We start from the raw sequence: 22,677 nt of genomic DNA on the forward strand, positions 1-22,677 counted from the left end.
ATCCTTCTAGCTTGGCAGTACCTCGGGGGCTGTAACGACCGGATTTTCGAACCAGATAGGATCAGCTCACCAAGACACCACCAACCCAGCCGAAACGCAACCACCTCCCTCCTCAGGACCCATCTATCCAGGCACCTGGGTACCTACCTGAGGATGGGGAATTAGCAATATACAAGCTCATATCATCAGAAACACCACTAAATCTATAGGGATTACTAGGAATACTCACTGATTACTAAGGACGTCCATGCCCTACACCACACTCATACCTTATAGTCTTGCGGCAACTCAGACCCAGACAATGCTACCCTCCTACTCATAGTGAAGGGGGCAGTTCCAATAACTTACCATTACACACTGACACACTCAGTGCTCTCTCAAGCCACAATCCTGTGGGTATAAACACCAGTGTCCCCCCTGGTGCTCTCTATATTTCATACATACACAAGCCACAATCCTGTGGGTATACACACTGGCCACAATCAGTGCTCTCACTAACGCCACTTTCCCTAGAGGCGATCTCATTACACACCAGTATCCTCCCTGGTGCTCTCATTAACGCCACTTTCTATGACGATCACTTTCCTATGAATACCTTCAGCTCTCTCTCTCTATGTTGGGAAGTTTCTCTCACTATTCACTAGAGGTACAATAATATTATGGAATGGCCGAATTACACGGTGTGCAACTTATTCTCTATTTCAAGGGTTCCTCTCTCCCTCATTATTCAGTTACCATTTCTTGATCAGGGGTAGCATCTGTTCGCCGAATAGTACCTGACTAGAAGACAAGGTTACCTTTACTGTATAAAAACAAGAGGTACACACTATATGCAAAAGTTATTCCCTCATTTAAGCGCTCCTCCTTTCTTTTGATCCATCAGTTACCATACAGCATCTGGTTAGAAGAAAGGTTAGCTTTATCATAAGAAAACAACAATTACACAGTAGTTCACTAAGAACTGGGGTTCCTTTATTACAATAACATTAACAATATAACACTATACTATAACATATAGCCTGCAAAGGAAAATGGGAATAGACACATACACAGATCTGCGGGGTCTCTGTAAAGCTTTATTACTATAACACATCCACATGTAATTGACTGTAAATAGCTAAAGAGGGAATGGATTATACTGCACACCGCTGAAAGAAAAAGAATTAGCAATACAGTAAGGACAAGGTTAATGTTTAAATGTAAAGCAAACTATAGTACAGAACTGATATCACCTGATTAGTATGAAGTCTTGCTCTAGCTGTCATCTGGGTTCCTCTCTCGTCTGTGCCTTCGCTCGTCTCAGATCCTCCCCTGCACTCTTGGACACGCATCTGCGCTGATCACTCTGCACTGCATTCCTCTCCCCCACAAACTCTCTCCACCTTCCAGCTTCAGCCTAATAGTTTCTGCCGCTCTGATAACCGTTTGCTCCACTAGCTTCTTCACTCTGTCTGATTATCTCAGCTCCAATGTCCAATTCACTCCAGCTGCTCCCACAGACTAATCCACAATATAACTTCAGTCTCTTCCAAAAGGCATCACTTCAGACTCCAGCTGATCACAACTCCTTCTGATAAGTAACTGCTTCTGACTGCTTCCTTCAATTCCAAACATCATCTCACTTCTCTCTGTTCAAAACACCATCTGCTCACAACTGCTTCTGACTTCTCTCTCTGGTTCCAACTCACTGACTGTCTGTCTGTCTTCTCTCTGTTCCAAGCATCGACTGTCTTCTTCTCTCCTCTGCTCCAACTGGCTCACTCACAAACTGACTAACTGACAAACTGACTTCTCTCTGTTCCAAGCATCGACTGTCTCTTCTTCTCTCCTCTGCTCCAACTCACTGACTCCACCTCTGCACTTGTATTGTATTGTATTGTATATTGGATTTATATAGCGCTTATCACCCAGGGGTCTCTAAGCGCTTGCCTTGGGAACCCGTCCTGGCTTTTCCCTGTGAGATAGCCCCTACAGGGCATCCCCAAGGTGAAAGCCAGGCATCCCGCCGCGGGGGGCCGTTGTGGAGATTAAGCAAGCTTAATGCCCAGAGTTGCAGAGTGTGAACCCATGATTAGGTCAGGCACCGAAGCTAGAATTATCGAGTCAGTGGACATTTGAGCTCACTAATATCGAATGCTCTCTCCTCATGGAAAGTTCCAGCCAGCAGCCTCCTCCCACCGATTCCATGTACCAGGCTCCTTGCTCTAGACGCTCCCACAGTGACCAGCTGCTTGTTTCGTCTAGAGACTTGAGCCCAGAGACACTTCCTGATTAGATTCAGCTCTGGACGGTTCTCTCCAGTTCGCAAAGGGCGAACAACACCTCATAACTAAAACATCACCTTTACCCTGCAAGCATCTCAGTCTGCAGGGACAGAAAGCAAAATGGAGTCTCTCTAGTTCTGGGCCTTGTAGGCCTGAGAAGGATGAAATAACACTTAGCTCTATCAGAGTACATACACAAACCATATTATAAAGTCAGGACTACAGGATCCACCCTCTACTATAGGTAGGATGATGAAAGGACACATAATTATGTCAAAGCCAATAGGCAATAGATGGATTAGAGTCAAGAATAAGGGATCTATCATCATATAAAGCAGCTATCCTCTAATTTATGCTTCTAGGTCTGGAAAAGGCCTGAAAAGGACCAACACAAGGCAGGAATAAGGATTCAGGATGGTAGCAAGCTTAAAGTCACCATCACTCAGAAATAGAGCCAAAAATACGGTCACTACAGGGGCATAGCGTCATCTACGATTATATTTATTTTATTAAAAAAGACAAAAATATGCTGATTAAAAAGAACATAGCGGTGAAAATGGGTATTGAACCATTTAAATATATTTCGTGGTTTAGGAACTCGTGGTTAAAAATGTAGTTGTTTGGCATTGCTCGTTGTTTAGCCTTCGTGGTTAAGGAATTAGTTGTTTAGGCAGTAGTTGTTCAATCATACAATCCTTTACATTGCTGCTAGTCACCTGACATAATCATTTTAATTGCACTTTGGCACTTTAAATTGAGAAAACATATATATCAAATAGTTATTCATATTTGCACTTTAATATTTATGCACTTTAGCCATTTTGCACTTTTCAAAATGATATGTGAAGATAGAATAAGTAAGGGTTGACAGCATTTATGCTTGCATTAGAATTCAACAAATGGAGTATGACTTCTGTTGATTTAGACAAAATGCTAATAATTTTTATATGATTATGAACAATTTGATAACACAGGTTTTTATAAAATGGGGTCGTTTACCGTGATATTAAACCAATTAATATACATTTTGATGTGAGCAAAATGATATCTGTTCGTATGTCTTAGTAGTCTGTCATCAGTGTTTATTGCAATGGTTTAGCATGAGTCCCTTTAAATATTCTTGTCCCACAATGCAGTGCTGTCACGTGATAAATGCCTGTTCAGGCCAAAATGCGTTATGGTGGACAGCTTGTGATAAACAGTTATGCACTTGCAAATTGTGGTCCCTGTCCGTCCTTTACCGGTAGGTGGAGATGAGAGAGAGCGGAGAACTTGATATATATATATATATATATATATATATATATATATATATATATATATATTCCACCAATGAACCCCTCTGGTCCAAGAAGGCACACAGCACTCTCCCCACCTCCGGCATGCGTGCCTTTCTGTCACACGCGATTACATCCTTCTTCATATCATTTCCATGTCGACGCGTTTCAAGGCGGGAACGCCTATTCATCAGGACTCTGCATAGGAAAAGAAGGAGAAGATCTCACCACTCCATTCATTGCTCGTTTTTATTCAATGAACAACGCCCTAAGTGGGTGTGGCAACATCAAAACTACCTGCGGCATGCTGGTCTTTGAAGTCCCATGAGTAGTGAGTTCTATTTTATCCATTTAGTAGGTTCCTGTTTTCCTATATTTGTTTCGCAGCTTTTGTGATTCCTATAGTAGGATAGAAGTTCTGTATCGCATGCTTGATCGCCCCAGGAGAATGCCCCAGTGCGCCCATCAGGGCGGGACCAATACCGTGAATAAATTAAGTTCTTTCAAATCTACCTTTCCTTCAGGCAGCCAGTGATCAAGAGCAACAAGCTCGAAACGCGTATGGCGCTTTGGGAGGGCTGTTACCTACTGCGAAGCCGCGCTACCTGTTATGCTGTGAGTGGAGATCCTCCGTGTGTGGCGTTCTCTTCTGGGGCGACTCGATGATGTATATATATATAAGAAAGATAGTTTTTAATTGAAAATGTTTTTTAATTATTTCCATCATGCTGAGTTATTTTTCACTGTAAAGTAACTTATTTTGTGTATTTGCACATGTCTTTAGCGATACCTTAGTGTGTTTTCTCTATTGCTATGATCATGTGAACTGTTGGCGGGGAGGCGGGCTCCACTGCATTATAAAAACAAAAGAATATCGTTGGGTCATTGCATGTGAACAAGGGCTTTTTGAGCCCGAAACGCGTCTTGCCCTCTTGCTACCAACCTTTCCTGCAATAAAGACCAACCTGTGAATTGTGAGCTGTGGTCCGTCTCCTGTTTGCTTCGCTAGTCCTGGGTTGCGCTGGGATTGGAAGTGGCGTTCCTTGGAGTCTGCGCACATATATATATATAAATATATATATATATATATATATATATATATATATATATATATATATATATATATATATATATATATTACCTACTGGCTATCGCCAGTAGGTATATATAGTTAGAATTTTTTCCCTATGGGACTTTTGAAAATTCTATGTCTAATAACTTTGGCGTTTGTGGACGGAATCGGCTGAAATTTTCAGGAAAATTGCACATTTTGTTTCTGAGCAGCCCCTGAAAATTTGGTGGGGTTTCGTCAAGGGGGGGCTGAGAAAAAAGGGGGGTCCCAAAACGCGTTTTTCCCATTCATTTTTCCATAGGGCGGTTGGACTCACTTTTAGCTCGAACGGCTGAATGGATTTGCACGAAACTTGGCAAAATTGTAGGGACTGTTAGCCCGATGTGCCTTTGCTAGGTCTCAATATATGTGCTCCAGTAGTTTTTGAGAAATTAACGTTCAAACCAAGATATATATCTGTAACAGCGCTCTGGGCAGCGATCCGGTCCGCTTACTTTTCGCTTATCGGAACTTTGCGCGCAGAAAGCTGATTGGCTCTCCGGTGTCTGTCAACATTCTAAACAGTCCGGAGCGGACGCCATCTTGTCTCTCGGTAGGATCGAGAGAGAAGAAGAGGTGGAAAACGAAGGGGGAATTTAATGAAAGGGGGCAAGGTATCCCCCTCTTGACCCCCTAGGAATGTTGTTGGGGTTATTAAAGGGTCCCGTGGGGAAAATAAAAAAAAAATGATTTTTCACGGTAGAAGCGCGGCCGCGAACTGGTAGCGAAACGGGAATTCGCCATTTTGTGCTTCGTAAATTAAATTACTAGTTATAAGTGGGTGCGGGAGACGTATCCTAATCCCCTATGTTTCCTGAGGGTGGGTGAGGAGGCTGATATATGTTGATACATCTCTTCCAGCGGCTGTGCGTGAGCTTTTTTTTTTTTTTTGCTGCGTGACAGTCCGGAGCGGCCGCCATCTTGTCTCTCGGTAGGATCGAGAGAGAAGAAAAGGTGAAAAACTAAGGGGGAATTTAATGAAAGGGGGCAAGGTATCCCCCTCTTGACCCCCTAGGAATGTTGTTGGGGTTATTAAAGGGTCCCGTGGGGAAAATAAAAAAAAAATGATTTTTCACGGTAGAAGCGCTTCACGGGCCGCGAACTGGGCCGCAAACTGGTAGCGAAACGGGAATTCGCCATTTTGTGCTTCGTTAATTAAAGTACTAGGTATAAGGGGGTGCGGGAGACATATCCTAATCCCCTATGTTTCCTGAGGGTGGCTGAGGAGGCTGATATATGTTGATATATCTCTTCCAGCGGCTGCGCCATCTTGCCTTTTTTCGAATGCCACAATTTTGTCGTGCACGGCAGCCATTTTAGATGCCAGGCTGGTCCCAGGCTATCACCTACCCCTGCGGATGTAGTTTATGGCCCCAGCTGTAGAGAATTCAGACATGCCAATCCTCCTGATTCAGGCGTGTGAGTACTGATTTCAGTGCTAGTCTCCCGCCTCCCGATTTCTGCAAGCAAAAACCCGGGGGCATATTACGAACAACTAGCGATAATTTTTGTCTATAACTTGTTTAGAGACAAAAATTATCGCCGCACATCGGCGATTTTTATCGCAGATAAACCTTGCTATTATCGCAGAAAAGTCAGCGATATTCATGTATTATCGACCTAATGCTCTTAGCCATGTTATCCACCTCCCATTGGATAACATGGCTAAGAACTGCTCAGGGCAGGTGTTAGATTTTGGAGATATTCGCGCTTAGCGCGAATATCTCCAAAAGTTGGTAATAGAAGGTAGCGATGTTAGGGACTGTTTCCAGTCGCTAACATCTTGGCACGCCACTTTGCATGTCATTAGTGATAAGTATCACTGACATGCAAAGCCGGGCCCAAGATGGTCGCTATCTCCTTTTAGGTGTCACTAACTGGTGTTAGCGACAGCTTGATAATAGGGAAATAATTTTATCTCCGCTTTCATGGTTTTTAAAGCCAAAAAAGCGGAGATAAACCCCCTTGATAATATGCCCCACGATTCCTTGGGGGTTTCAGCTGACAGGGCTTGGTATTGTGTTACATGGTAATTTTTCCATGAAACGTCAGAGGGTCGATGTAGGGGTTCTAGAAGAGGTGATAAACCATTTAAGCCTCATGAACAAGCGCATGGTCTTTTAAAGATTTGTGAAGTACTCGGGGCGGCGGTGTGTGTGTGCCCTCTTTCAGGAGCGGGCGGGGGGGCACTGCCAGCAACTTGCCAGGTCAGGTAGTGTTCAACACGTGCATCACCCTTTCTCTGCCTGCTATTGCGCTCCATGCTTCGGAAAGGTAAGAAAAAGAACGTGCATTTGAGTTTGAAATGTCCGATCCTGCAGCAGCACACTTCCAAAGCCCACACATGACAATAACCCGATTCAAGGCCCCATTCACCCGTTTTTCAAAAAATAGATAACACTCCAACAAATTAAGGTTATAAAACTTTATTAACTTTTAACGATAATGAACAGAACAAAAACTAAAAACATTTAAACATTTATTAACACAAAAAGCAACAATGGTTAGAAGCTGTCTTTTGTGCGAATAGTCCCAAGGCAGCACAACGTGCAGAGTTCTGGACGGCACCCAGGTGATGTCGCCTGGGTGCCGCACTGGTTTAGGGATCCTACAATGCTGCTCCGAAAATTGGCGTGGGGCGTCCCGGGTGGGGCGGGGGGAGGCCTCGTCAGTAGCGGTCTGTTGTGCGAATAGTCCCAAGGCAGCACAACGTGCAGAGTTCTGGACGGCACCCAGGTGATGTCGCCTGGGTGCCGCACTGGTTTAGGGATCCTACAATGCAGCACAGAAAAACAGCGTGGGGCGTCTCGGGTGGTGCGGGGGGAGGCCTCGTCAGTAGCGGTCTGTGTCCAGTGTCACATGGCTGACACAACATGTACGACAGGCACCCAGGTGATGTCCAGTAAACTGCCGCACTGGTTTTGGTATCCTACAATGCTGCTCCGAAAATTGGCGTGCGGCGGCCCGGGGGGGGGGGGAGGGAGGCGGCGTGAACGGGCCTCCCCAGGTGGCGGCCATCTAGCTGAGTTGCGCTCGCTCTTGCGGCCACAGCGTCTCGCTCACCATGTTGTGGAGTTGCTCCCACTCTTGCAGTGCAGCGATAGGCGGCTGCCACATGGCTGTCAAAATGGCGGACGGCTCTTCGGTTTTGGGCCTGGTCCACTGAAATGGCCCTGGGACACCTTGGAAGTCGGACGCTTGCCTGCTAGGGCTTGGGCTCCATTCTCGAAAAGCGTCCCCTCAGCCGTGAAGATTGTATAAAAGTCTTGGGGGCCCCCGACTCCCGCAGGCTTCCGGTGGGGAGCGGCTGACATGATTGCTCGCGGAATGACCACGACGGAGCCAAGAGATGGTGGTGCTCTCATGCTGACGCCAGCTTCAGTCTGAATGATCCAGAAACAAGGTGGGGCTTTCATCGTTTGGGAAAAAAAAATGTTCTAAACCAATGAAAAGTGTTATTTTTAGGTCATATGACCAAGCCTTCCATCTTTAGCAAACCAAAAGTAAAATGAACCAATGAAAAGTTTTATAAACAAGTCACATGACCTGTTATGCGACATAGGGCTACAAAAAGCGTAGAAAATCCGTTGGCACGTGAGGCGGCGTCAGTAGCGGACCGATGTGCGAATAGGCCGAAGGCAGCACAACGCGCCGAGATCCGGATGGCACCGAGGTGGTGTCCAGCAAATTGCCGCACTGGTGTGGCCATCCTACAATGCTGCGCCGAAAGACGGTGTGTCCAGCTGAATTGCGGTCACTGTTGCGGTACAGTGACTCGAACGCGCCGAGATCCGGATGGCGCCGAGGTGGTGTCCAGCAAATTGCCGTACTGGTGTGGCCATCCTACAATGCTGCGCCGAAAGACGGCGTGTTCAGCTGAGTTCCGGTCACTCTTCCGGCACAGTGACTCGAACGCGCTGAGATCCGGATGGCACCGAGGTGGTGTCCAGCAAGTGGCTGCACTGGTGTGGCCATCCTACAATGCTGCGCCGGAAGTCGGCGTGGGGTGCCCCGTTGGCTTATGAGGTGATGTCAGTAGTGGACTGATGTGTGAATAGGTCGGAACCAGCACAAGGCGCCAAGATCCGAATGGCAAGTCCTGGATCTTGAGTGCCTCAGTTGAGATTTCTGAGCAGTGCTTGTAGAACTGTCTGAAGCTTATTTGCACCTGCTGCAGCTTCACTAGGTCCGGCGGAACTTGTTGCCTTTTCCTTTCTGCTTCTTTTCCTACAATGCGTTTCTTCTGAAGACACGACCAGGTCCCTGAATGTGTGCAGGGGGACGCTATTGAATGAATGAACGCGCCGAGATCTGGATGGCACCGAGGTGGTGTCCAGCAAATTGCCGCACTGGTGTGGCCATCCTACAATGCTGCGCCGAAAGTCGGCGTGGGGTGCCCCGTTGGTTTATGAGGTGATGTCAGTAGCGGACCGATGTGTGAATAGGTCGGAACCAGCACAAGGCGCCCTGCACTGTTGAGCCTTTTTCAATGTCTGTTTTTTGTTCTTTCCCCTCCATCAAAAACAAAACAAAAATACAAGGCGCCAAGATCCGAATGGCAAGTCCTGGATGTTGAGTGCCTCAGTTGAGAGTTCTGAGCAGTGCTTGTAAGACTGTCTGAAGCTTATTTGCACCTGCTGCAGCTTCACTAGGTCCGGCGGAACTTTTTTCCTTTTCCTTTCTGCTTCTTTTCCTACAATGCGTTTCATCTGAAGACACGACCAGGTCCCTGAATGTGTGCAGGGGTACGCTATTGATTGAATGAAAATGGCGGCTTGACACAAAGCTGACTCAAGCGTTACTGTTGGTGCTATACAGACAAAAATTGGTTTTGAGTTTGTACATTCTTCAGGTTTTTTTTTCCATCCAAGTCTGATTGAGAGTTTGTAGAAAAATGGCTTCAGATTTTCCACATACTACTCTTCAACATTCTTCCTAAATGTAACAATGTGAAACTCACTAGGAGAACGGCTGTTTCTGTTTCCTTTCAAAATGCTGCCACCAATATTTTCTGAATGGAAGACACCATCTTGTAACATAAAGGGCCGAAAGGGGTTCTGGTCTGGCCGATGGTTGGTGGAGACATTTTGACTATATCTTGGACCTGCCCGGCCTCGCCCAAAATGGCGCCGGTATAAATGGGACTCGTAACTCTTTGCCCGCAAATGTATATCTAGAAAATGTTATTGTAAGTGGCCCTGTCGTATTTTAATTACAAAATGTACGTCCACCGATTCCGCAACTGTTAGACACCTTTGTTCTTGTCACCTAATGGCCCGCTCGTTACGTTCTTCTACAGTGTAAATGTCTCCTCATCATATACGATTTGAGTTTGCTCCGTGGCCGGCCCACGTGGTTATAGGCCCGTATTTGTATACTGACATTTTCACAATAAAGGTTTTTAAAACAAAACACGGTAGTAGTATTTTCATTTGTAAAGTTTTTACTTTTAGTGACTGTTTTCGAATCAGTAAAAGGCAAGTGAAATAAAGCAGTCCAATTACATGACGGATAAAAGGTATAATATGTAGGAACGCAGTAAAGATAAATGGTCAAGGGCAGTTGTGTTTTTCATGTCTGCAACATAAAGTGATCGATAAGAATCTGATAATCAGGCGTATCGGCGACTAAGACAGCAGGCCGAATCTCTTTTACTCAACGGCTCCGTCATGGAAGGAAGAAACGCCCTTTTTCTCGAAAAAGGAATATATTTTACTTGCAAGACAGTTGTAAATTTTCCGGGAAAGTACATTAGCCTGGAATATTATAACATATGTTTGAAAAAAAAATATTGTTCGAAAATAATAAAAAGCGTAATTTTTAGGTCATATGACCAAGCTTTTCATCATTAAATTAACAAAAGTAAAATGAACCAATGAAAAGTTTTATTAACAAGTCACATGACCTGTTATGCTTACGTTACGCGCTGCGCGCCGCGCCTCGGATTACTTCCGGGTGCGCTAACGCGGCGTGTCATAAAACGCATTACGCGACAACGTAGGTCAAGAATATAGTCTAAATGTCTCCACCAACCAGCGTTCAGAACACAACCCCTTTCAGCAGTCCAAAAAGTTCTGTTAAATGACAACAGAGGGGACAGGCAACAAGAACCATCAGTCAAAGAGGGGAGGGCAAGTTCTTCTCTTCCGGGTCATGTTGGGGCGCTACCGGAACTGATCGAATTGGTAGTCTACAGTGTTTCTGGATGTTTCAGACTAAAGCTGGCGTCAGCATGAGACCACTACCATCTCGTAGCTCCGTCGTGGCCATTCCACGAGCAATCATGGCAGCCGCTCCCCACCAGAAGCCTGCGGGAGTCGGAGGCCCCCAAGACTTTTGTAGAATCTTCACGGCTGAGGGGACGCTTTTCGAGAATGGGACCCAAGCCCTAGCAGACAAGCGTCCGAGTTCCAAGGTGTCCCAGGGCCATTTTAGTGGACCAGGCCCAAAACCGAAGAGCCGGCCGCCATTTTGAGAGTCCTGTGGCAGCCGCCTATCGCTGCACCGCAAGAGCGGGCGCATCTCAACTACATGGTGAGCGAGACGCTGTAGTCGCAAGAGCGGGCGGAAAACAGCTGAATGGCGGAAGAGGCACAGTGTAGCAAAAGCGGGCGGAATGGCAACTAAAACGATAAAGGGGCGCCTCACTACAGCTTGTCTTCAGGTCAAACGGATTGTGGGACAAGGTCCAGAATTGAAGAGTCATCAAAAGGCAAAAAGTACCGCCGGACCCCGGGAGCCGGCCGCCTATGTCGGGGGCGATCTCAGGCTACACCAGTGCTATAAGACTTGGGGAGGGTGTCGGAGCCAAGCGTCTTCTCCGAGTCCATGGCCATCACAGCGCCCCTCAGGGGCCTCCGTCAAGCTGTTTAGGAAGGTAACATATCACATTGTTTTCTAATGCAGTCAGGTCCACAAACGACACTCACTTACTTTGAGAATAGTGAAGCTGCAGTAGGTGGAAATAAGCTTCAGACAGTGTTACAAGCGCTGCTCAGAACTCTTAACTATGGCACCCAACATCTAGAACTTATGCTATTTGAGAATGGTAGTGACATCGAAGCATCTCAGGGACCAAAACCATTAACGTACTTTCACGTATGAAAATCTTACTTGGGGAGGGGGCAGGAGCGAAGCGCCCCCTCCCAGTCAGCGCCACCACACCGTATGTTGAAAATCTGAAGCCATCGTTCTACAAAGTCAACCAAACTTGGATTGAAAAATCTAGAAAAATGTACAAACTGAAAACCAGTTTTGGTCTGCATAGCATCAGTAACAACGCTTGAGTCAGCTTTGTGTCAAGCCGCCATTTTGATTCAACAAAGCACAGGCATTGAAAAAGGCTGAAATTCAGAACTCTAAACTATGGCACCCAACATCCAGGAGCTTGCTATCCGGATCTTGGAGCCTTGTGCTGTTTTCGATCTATTCACACATCGGTCCACTACTGACATCATCTTATAAACCAACGTTATGTAAATAGTTTTTTAATAAAATGTTTTACCCTGTTTCTTTGCTGGTGTGTTGTCTATATTTTTAATATTTGCATAGGGTTTGTCATTATTTTGTGCGGGATGGGTGATGGAGCCGAGCTGTCTTGCAGCCCTCATGGTGTGGAGCTCAGTTCATCTCACTATTTTCGTATTTCTCAAGAAGGGTTGTTCCTAATATTTCTATTTTAGCAAGGTCAAAAAGAGATCCAATTAGTGGCCTACTGATTTTGCTCGATTACTTTTATTTTTTTACACGATTTTTCACTATCTGCAAAGACTAAACAGAGTATTGCGACTTTGTGCTTGTTTGTAAATAGAGAATGATCCAAAGAGAACCAATTCTAAAACAGTAAATGCTTGGACAACAATCAATCAAATGGAGAGACAAGGAGGTACGACGGATTACAACGGGGGTAAAGGCCTGCGTTAACTACCCTTCTGTATCTGCAAAGAGAGAGTACTACTAAGGCAAAAGAGGGGAGGGGGGGGGGCAGCGTTCAAAGCACATCAGCGTGCATAAATACGAAAATGTTTTTATCTATCACGTACTTGACATTTTAAAGCTTTTCATATTTGCTATTAAAAAACCAATGAAATTCACAGAAAAAACCATAGGTTATAGTGGATATATAGTTAGGAATTTGCATTTACAAAACCTTGAAAATTCAATGAAAAAACCATAGGTTATAGGCCATATATAGTTAGGAATTAGCATTTACAAAACCTTATTTTACTCGCATAAAACCATTGAAATTCCATATATAGTTAGCTAACTATAAGCGCTAACTATATATCGCGCACCCGCAATCCACTGCTGATGATGTCACATATTACATCATTCATGACATGGTCAGTGACATCACTGATGACATCACTGATGACATCTCAAATGACATCACTGATGACAACTCAAATGATATCAATGATGACATCTCAAATGACATCACTGATGACATCACTGATGACAACTCAAATGACATCACTGATGACATCTCATTTGTCATCACTGATCACATCACTCATGTGATAATACAATGAACCTCTTCAGACTCTAATATAACCTTACATACACTCAGTATAAACAGACACTCACAGACTGTCACTCATCCATGGAGTTACTCACACACCTAGTCAGTCATGCAAAGAATCAATCACACCTCCATTTCCTCAACTATACAGTTATACACATCTTACTTATTCAAACATATAATAACACATATTTACTCTCTTATATAATCCCTGATACAAGCTCACAGTGATCGATACAGCCACTCACACATTCACTGGGTCTTATGTTCAGTTATTTATATATCTCAACTCTCACATGTATTGTGTTTTACATACGTACTTACTTGCACATGTAGCAATGAGAAATCCATTCACTCACCAACACACCCATGCACAGTCAACCGCCCATATAGCTGTTTCCACATGCACTCTTGAACTCATACTCCTAGTGAATCAACTGCTTACACATCTATGCACAGAGTCACGCACCTCCCAGCCACCCACACACACACTCAGCCTCCCATTCAAATATTTGGGCAACCAATCAATAACCCATATGGCCACTCTTATAGCTACTGATCAACACATGCAGCAGCTTACACAACAACAAACATACTGATGCACGAATTAAGACAGTTTAGTCACTAACCCATGTACTCAGTGAGACACATTTAATCACTCACTCATACAGTCAGTCATGCACCTACTAAATTCTTCATCCAGACACTTATACATCCACTCATTCTTCAATATGTGAAACATATTTAAACTTTACAGACACATACAATCACTGGTTGTTTTGATCAGTGATGTCATCAGTGATGTCACTGACCATGTCATGAATGATGTAATATGTGACATCATCAGCAGTGGATTGCGGGTGCGCGATATATAGTTAGCGCTTATAGTTAGCTAACTATATATGGAATTTCAATGGTTTTATGCGAGTAAAATAAGGTTTTGTAAATGCTAATTCCTAACTATATATGGCCTATAACCTATGGTTTTTTCATTGAATTTTCAAGGTTTTGTAAATGCAAATTCCTAACTATATATCCACTATAACCTATGGTTTTTTCTGTGAATATATATATATATATATATATATATATATATATATATATATATATATATATATACATATATATATATTCACGAAGATCGTCACCTTTGTTAGTTCCAAAATGACGAGGAGTCGTCCCAAGAAAGTGCTGGTGCAAGAGGAGTTTATTCAAATAGAGCCAGCGCTGCCGCCATGACACGTTTCGCCTTCGAGAAGGCTTGATCACATGACCATATATATATATATATATATATATATATATATATATATATATATATATATATATATATACTACTATTATAAAGAGAGAACTGTGTCCTTTGAGCCAGGTAAACTCTAAAAGTACACCACCAATCGCAACACCCAATAGTTGGAAAGTGGAGGTCCAGGAGATGGACATAGGCTATATAAAAATAAGAATAAAACGTAATTAAAAAACATTTCCATAAAAAAGTAGTCCCTTGAAAGTAGCGCCGGCCGCGAGGTATATATACATACATACCTGGCACAAGTTGTCAACCCTGACTACACATGACGTCTTGTCAATTCACAGTGGGGAGGCTGCAGAACCTGGCAGCCACACCCTGTTTCTGACCCACTACAGGAAACCAAGTCACTGCAGGTACCAACCCCTGCTGCACACAACCGTCAACCACTGCAGTGGAAGTTGGCTGTTTTGCCTGGCAATCCGCTATGCGTGGCATCCATCCTACCATTGACACCCAACCCAGGCTGCTCATGGCCTTCTGCTGTCTGTGCATTTCTTGGGTTGGCCAAAGGTCCTGGTCAACTCCTGCATGCCTTTAACAGCTAAGGTTGGTCACAGGGCCAGACCTATGGATGGTCAGTTGCAATGCCAGATCATAGTTTGCCTTACTGCTTCTGGTCAATAATGCTTTTCAATGGATTTACCATTGGACAGTTTTTTATTTTAAATCCACTATAAACGTGCTAGTTCAGCATAAGATTGAAAGGCACTGGAAGTAGGTGTGCTGGATCTGCCGACATAAGGCTGCCAATGAAGCACTTCTTTGGCAATATCTTTATTCTAAGAATTTCTTGAAATTTAAATTGTCATGGGTAATTGAACTGAAAATCCAGAACAACTTTTTATAGCTTTTTCTACATGCTATACAATGCAGCTCCATATTTATATTTGCTAGGAAAAAATTTGCATTTTGTAACTTGAAACGTATGACACAATAGCTGAGGAACAGCAAAGGGTGGAAAGAAAAATGTATGTCAAATAGTGTTTAAAGGGCACAGATGCAAAACAAATAACCTACTTCGTCCTTTAAAAAGTATACTGATCTTTTTAAAAAGCAGTTCATCTCGAAGTGCAAATAAGGCATTTTAACTCTTAGGTGCCAATCCCGATCTCGTTGGGAAAGCCCTCCATCCGAGTCGGATCCAGAGTGCTTTTCAGCTGACTCGCACTCCCGGGCTCCGAACGCCCGAGTACGATGTAAACACTGCTTAAGGACACGGGTCGCTCGGAGCCCCATTGAAGTCAATGGGAGCCTGTTGTACGATGCATACATAGGCTCCCATTGACAAAAAAGGTACGTTGCGCAAAAGGGTGCCCCCTGTAGTGGGGATGTGTCTGTGCCACCCGCACCGTACATGCATGTGTTGGGGGGACCCTTGGGTCCCCCCCTGTGACCGACTTCTTAAGGCTACGGGTGAAGGGGGGTCCAAAGGTGACCCTGAAGCCCGCTTTCTAGAGCTTTTACGAGTCGAAAACTCTGTCTCGATCTGGCTGTCCGAATCGTGCATCGTACTAGCTCGGTTGCAAATCGCCTCTATTGCACAGAACTGTTCCCTTACGGCTGACACGTATGGAGTGATCCGGACCCCTAAACGTCTCGGTCAGCAATTTCACATTTCCCGCATCGTACTTGCTTGCTCATACAGTTGTACGAGACGGTCGGAAAACACGCGTCTGGCTAATACTATTCCCGGCAGGATCACGTTGGGAGCCATTCTGAGGGAGATCGGAATCGACCCCTTAATATTGAAATGGTGCTCAGATAGAATATCGACCCCCAAAATATCCCCATACACAAATATCGAGTTATAAATATCGATGTAAAAAATATTGATATCCTATTTTTATAATGGTAAGTACAAAAATATCGGGCAAAATATTGATTTAAAAAATATAGTTGTACAAAATATCGATTTTAATATATGTATACAAAATAATATTAAATATATTAAATAATAAAATTAACTTTACAAATAATTAGGTCTAGAATACATTTTAACAAATATAACAAATACGTTTATTTAAAAAAGTAAACATACGTATATAAAATTCAATATATATATATATATTTACTTTAAAACAATTGATAAACTATTAATTTTTATTTATTTTATATTTGTATATATGAAAATTTACAAATAAATAAATATATATACATATATATATATATATATATATATATATATATATACATATATATATATATACATATATATACCAAAACCATTAAATCTAATAAAAACATTATATTATAAATTAAAACATTAAACTATTTAAAAATCTTTAAACTCATATTTTCCACTTCAGTGAGTGCAACAGTAGGGAAAGTGTTGGATAGCGGAGGGGTAAAACATACCATTCCCACTTCAGTGAGTGCAACAGTAGGGAAAGTGTTGGATAGCAGAGGGGTAAAAATTACTATTAGCAAATCAAAAGGGAGAGAGAGGACTAGGTAAGCCAGTCCGGGTCCCCTGGTTATATGTAGAGATATCAATATAGGACTAGCTATGTTGTGTTAGAGGAAACTCAGAAGGTATATCTGTGGGCAAACCCTTAGGTTTGGTCATGAAGCCCTCACACACCAACCTAGTTGGTGTCATGCTTCATCATCGGGCCCACCACAGTGACACCGAATGTGTCCCGGGTGTGCTGCGACTCCAGATTACTGAGGAGCTGGTATTCTTACTGAGTGTGCAGTGTTGGTGAGAATGAAGGTGAAAGGTTTAAAAGCTATACAGGTGGTCCCAGTTCCCGAGGGTAAGAGGTAAATTTAATACCTGGGCCCCTGTTAGCAAGATAAAAAGGCTGTGGACGATGTGGAGTATATTAGGGGCTCCTACGTCCTTGTGGTCTACATGTTTCAGCCAGGCCTTTTGATTAAAACTGGCTTTCCTCAGGACCAAATGAGTATGTGTGGGTGAAAATAAACTATATTAAGTGAAAGTGTGTGGTAAAAAAGTGTTGCACTCGCTAAGGTGCCGTACGTGTAAGAGGGGGATTCCCTCTGCTTTACTGTACATAAAACACAAAGACAGTACAGACATACAAAAAGAGTCATTGAGAATGGTATTAACCAAAACACAACAAATAGCCGGCTTCTGGTGTGCGTGAGCGACCTAGAGCGGCAAGTAACAATGCCATGAGTGTGCCATGGCTAAGGTGAACTATGGCGGTTAAATATTAAACGCAGTGGCAGTGGTGGGCTACACAGCGAAACAGGCATAGCGTGAGGTACAGGTAAGTATGGTACATAATTCCTCACACTTGCTACTTGCTGTTAAAGCCTCATGGGTCACTTGGCAGGGAGGGAAAGAAGATCCTAAATGTTTGTAGAGGATAGTACCTGTGGAGAGAAATTGTTGCTTACCCAGAGCGTTGTGCAGAGATCAAGCTTACTCACGGTATTTCCGATCAGCGGTTCCTGCGACCTATCGTCCTGCTCCAGTGTCCCGAATGAGCTTTGCCAGAGTCAGGTATGGGCTTAAATAGCCGGTTTGATTGTTATCACCTGGAGAGGGGAGAGGGCGCGGTCGCGTTTCCTTTTTAGAGCGCGGGCGCTGGGAGCTAGCGGTCTGCGTGTTGCGCATGCGCGATGTGAGGTTTCCAGCGCATGCGTGGTAGAGGTGTGTGCGAGCGCTATCCATTCGCGCATGCGCCATGGTACCAGGACTAGGTTAGCATAGGTAGTGGCATGTGCGCGCGAGTGCGTGCGCAACGGGAGCAAAAAGGGAAAGAAACCCGTGTGGGTCTTTTAAGGTTTAAAAAGCAACAACAGCGATTGCAAGGTATATAGGCAAAGAAGGCAATTACAGAGTAGGGACAGACCACGAGTCTGAGCGCAGACAGGGATACTGACCAATACTTTACATAGGAGTGTTTATCTCGCCAGAGCATTCCACGGGATGGAATCATTGAGCCCCTCTATATGGGTAGAAAGGCGGTAAATCCAGCGTTGCTCTTTGGAAGAGCAACGCTGGATTTACCGCCTTTCTACCCATATAGAGGGGCTCAATGATTCCATCCCGTGGAATGCTCTGGCGAGATAAACACTCCTATGTAAAGTATTGGTCAGTATCCCTGTCTGCGCTCAGACTCGTGGTCTGTCCCTACTCTGTAATTGCCTTCTTTGCCTATATACCTTGCAATCGCTGTTGTTGCTTTTTAAACCTTAAAAGACCCACACGGGTTTCTTTCCCTTTTTGCTCCCGTTGCGCACGCACTCGCGCGCACATGCCACTACCTATGCTAACCTAGTCCTGGTACCATGGCGCATGCGCGAATGGATAGCGCTCGCACACACCTCTACCACGCATGCGCTGGAAACCTCACATCGCGCATGCGCAACACGCAGACCGCTAGCTCCCAGCGCCCGCGCTCTAAAAAGGAAACGCGACCGCGCCCTCTCCCCTCTCCAGGTGATAACAATCAAACCGGCTATTTAAGCCCATACCTGACTCTGGCAAAGCTCATTCGGGACACTGGAGCAGGACGATAGGTCGCAGGAACCGCTGATCGGAAATACCGTGAGTAAGCTTGATCTCTGCACAACGCTCTGGGTAAGCAACAATTTCTCTCCACAGGTACTATCCTCTACAAACATTTAGGATCTTCTTTCCCTCCCTGCCAAGTGACCCATGAGGCTTTAACAGCAAGTAGCAAGTGTGAGGAATTATGTACCATACTTACCTGTACCTCACGCTATGCCTGTTTCGCTGTGTAGCCCACCACTGCCACTGCGTTTAATATTTAACCGCCATAGTTCACCTTAGCCATGGCACACTCATGGCATTGTTACTTGCCGCTCTAGGTCGCTCACGCACACCAGAAGCCGGCTATTTGTTGTGTTTTGGTTAATACCATTCTCAATGACTCTTTTTGTATGTCTGTACTGTCTTTGTGTTTTATGTACAGTAAAGCAGAGGGAATCCCCCTCTTACACGTACGGCACCTTAGCGAGTGCAACACTTTTTTACCACACACTTTCACTTAATATAGTTTATTTTCACCCACACATACTCATTTGGTCCTGAGGAAAGCCAGTTTTAATCAAAAGGCCTGGCTGAAACATGTAGACCACAAGGACGTAGGAGCCCCTAATATACTCCACATCGTCCACAGCCTTTTTATCTTGCTAACAGGGGCCCAGGTATTAAATTTACCTCTTACCCTCGGGAACTGGGACCACCTGTATAGCTTTTAAACCTTTCACCTTCATTCTCACCAACACTGCACACTCAGTAAGAATACCAGCTCCTCAGTAATCTGGAGTCGCAGCACACCCGGGACACATTCGGTGTCACTGTGGTGGGCCCGATGATGAAGCATGACACCAACTAGGTTGGTGTGTGAGGGCTTCATGACCAAACCTAAGGGTTTGCCCACAGATATACCTTCTGAGTTTCCTCTAACACAACATAGCTAGTCCTATATTGATATCTCTAAAAATTACTATTCCCACTCCAGTGAGTGCAACAGTAGGTAAAGTGTTGGACATTGGAGGGTTCAAAATTACTATTCCCACTCCAGTAAGTGCAACAATAGGTAAAGTGTTAGATAGCGGAGGGGTAAAAATTACTATTCCCACTCCAGTGAGTGATACAGTAAGGAAAGTGTTGGATAGTGGAGGGGTAAAAAATACCATTCCCACTCCAGTGAGTGCAATATTAGGGAAAGTATTCGATAGCAGAGGGGTAAAAATGACTATTCCCACTCCAGTGAGTGCAACAGTAGGAAAAGCCTTGGATAGCGGAGGGGTAGAAATTACTATTCCCACTCCAATGAGTGCAACAGTAGGGAAAGTGTTGGATAGCGGAGGGGTAAAAATTACTATTCCCACTCCAGTTAGAGCAACAGTAGGGAAGGTGTTAGATAGCAGAGGAATAAAAATGGCTATTCCCACTCCACTCCAATGAGTGCAACAGTAGGGAAAGTGTTGGATAGCGGAGGGGTAAAAATTACTATTTCCACTCCAGTGAGTGCAAGAGTAGGGAAAGTGTTGGATAGCGGAGGGGGAAAATACCATTCCCACTCCAGTGAGTGCAACAGTAGGGAAAGTGTTGGATAGCAGAGGGGTAAAACTTACTATTCCCCTTCCAGTGAGTGCAATAGTAGGGAAAGTGTAGGATATCGTGGTGTAAAAATTACTATTCCTACTTCAGTGAGTGCAACAGTAGGAAAAGTCTTGGATAGCGGAGGGGTAGAAATTACTATTCCCATTCCAATGAGTGCAACAGTAGGGAAAGTGTTGGATAGCGGAGGGGTAAAAATTACTATTCCCACTCCAGTTAGAGCAACAATAGGGAAGGTGTTGGATAGCAGAGTAATAAAAATGACTATTCCCACTCCAGTGAATGCAACATTAGGGAAAGTGTTGCATAGCGGAGGGGTAGAAAATACTATTCCCACTCCAATTATTCCAACACTAGGAGAAATGTTGGATAGCGGAGGGGTAAAAAATACTATTCCACTGCAGTTAGTGCAACAATAGGGAAAATGTTGGATAGCAGAGGGGTAAAAATGTATATTCCCACTCTAGTCAGTTCAAAATTAAAAACAAACAAATTATCACCAACACAAAATGTTTTACAAATATATATAAAAAACTAAAAAACTAGAAACATATTATATTATTAAATAGACCTGACAAATATCTAGAAATATTGTGTTAAATACATTTAAAAATAATGTACAAATAACTATTTTTAATTTGAAATTATTTATAAACACAAGCATTAATTATTACATACATTTTATCTTTTTTATTTCCTACCCTGTAAAACCGCACAATTAACAACGCACATCAAATAGTTTTTTTAATGTACCTCCATAATTAACAGAATTACCTATCAATTAAATAAATATTATTAACCCCTTCGCTGCGGTGGCGGAACCGCTCCATCCCGGCTCGCGGGTGAGCTGTGCTTGTGACGGAACGGTTCCGTTACGAACCCGCCCGCCCATTAATTCGTCAGCGCAGGCGCGGAATTCGCGCCGCGCAGGTGCGGCGAGCGGGCCGTGACGGAACCTTTCCGTCACAAGCACAGCTCACCCGAGGCTTGTGACGGAACGGTTCCGTCACAAGCATGCAACGGGATAATTAAAGAACAAATTAAAACCGATAAGAATGAATTTACTTCCCAAATGTTACCCAATATAAAACCAAAACTCACACACTAAAATGTTATTTTACCCTAATTATCAATTGATGAATTAATATTAATGATCAACTCATTACTAATTAATTAAACATAAATTACTTTCCACACTCTACCCCTATAAAGCCCACAGCCCACACCTAAAAATCATTACACAAATTCCATAATTAATTTTAAAATATAAAAATGAATATCAATTAACAACTATTTAATAATATATTAAAAATAAATTACTTCCCACCCTTTACCACTATAAACCCTACAACTCACATCTAAAATTACACAATTGCCATATTTAAATTTCAATTACTTAATTAGCATGAATTAACAAATAATTAATATTTAATTAAAATACATTACTTCTCACCCTATAAATGCCACAACCCACTCCTAAAAAAATGGCACAATTAACATAATTAATTACCAATTAATTAATAATAATTAACAACCAATTAATAATTACGTAACCATAAATTACGTCCCACAAATAGCCCTATAAAATCTAAATTAAATAAATATTAATGCATTAAAAAAACTCATTTTTATGATAAATAAATACTTTCCACTCTTTACCCCTATAAATCCCACAACCGCTCCTAAAAAAATAACGTGATTACCATAATTAATAACCAATTAATTAATATTAATTAACAACCAATTAATAAATAATTAATAATAAATTACTTACCACAATTACCACTATAAAATCTAATAAAATAAATATTGCTAAATAAAAAATAAACATTCATTTATTACAATTAAATTACTTTTAACCCTATTCCCCAATAAACCCACAACCCGTTACGTGATTAAAATACGCAAAATGTAATTAAAATAAAATTGAATAACTACTACAAATATAACACATATATTAAAAACCAAAAACAATACTTACACATAAAAATAGATCACATTCATTTAAAATACATACTAAAATACAAACACTAATTAAAAAATCGACAACTATATTTTTGCAAACTATATTAATGACTTTGGTATTTTTAAAAACGATATTTCTTACCTTAAAGTCGATATTCTT

Source organism: Lissotriton vulgaris, chromosome 4_1, assembly GCF_964263255.1.
Source record: "Lissotriton vulgaris chromosome 4_1, aLisVul1.2, whole genome shotgun sequence".
Classification (NCBI taxonomy): domain Eukaryota; kingdom Metazoa; phylum Chordata; class Amphibia; order Caudata; family Salamandridae; genus Lissotriton; species Lissotriton vulgaris.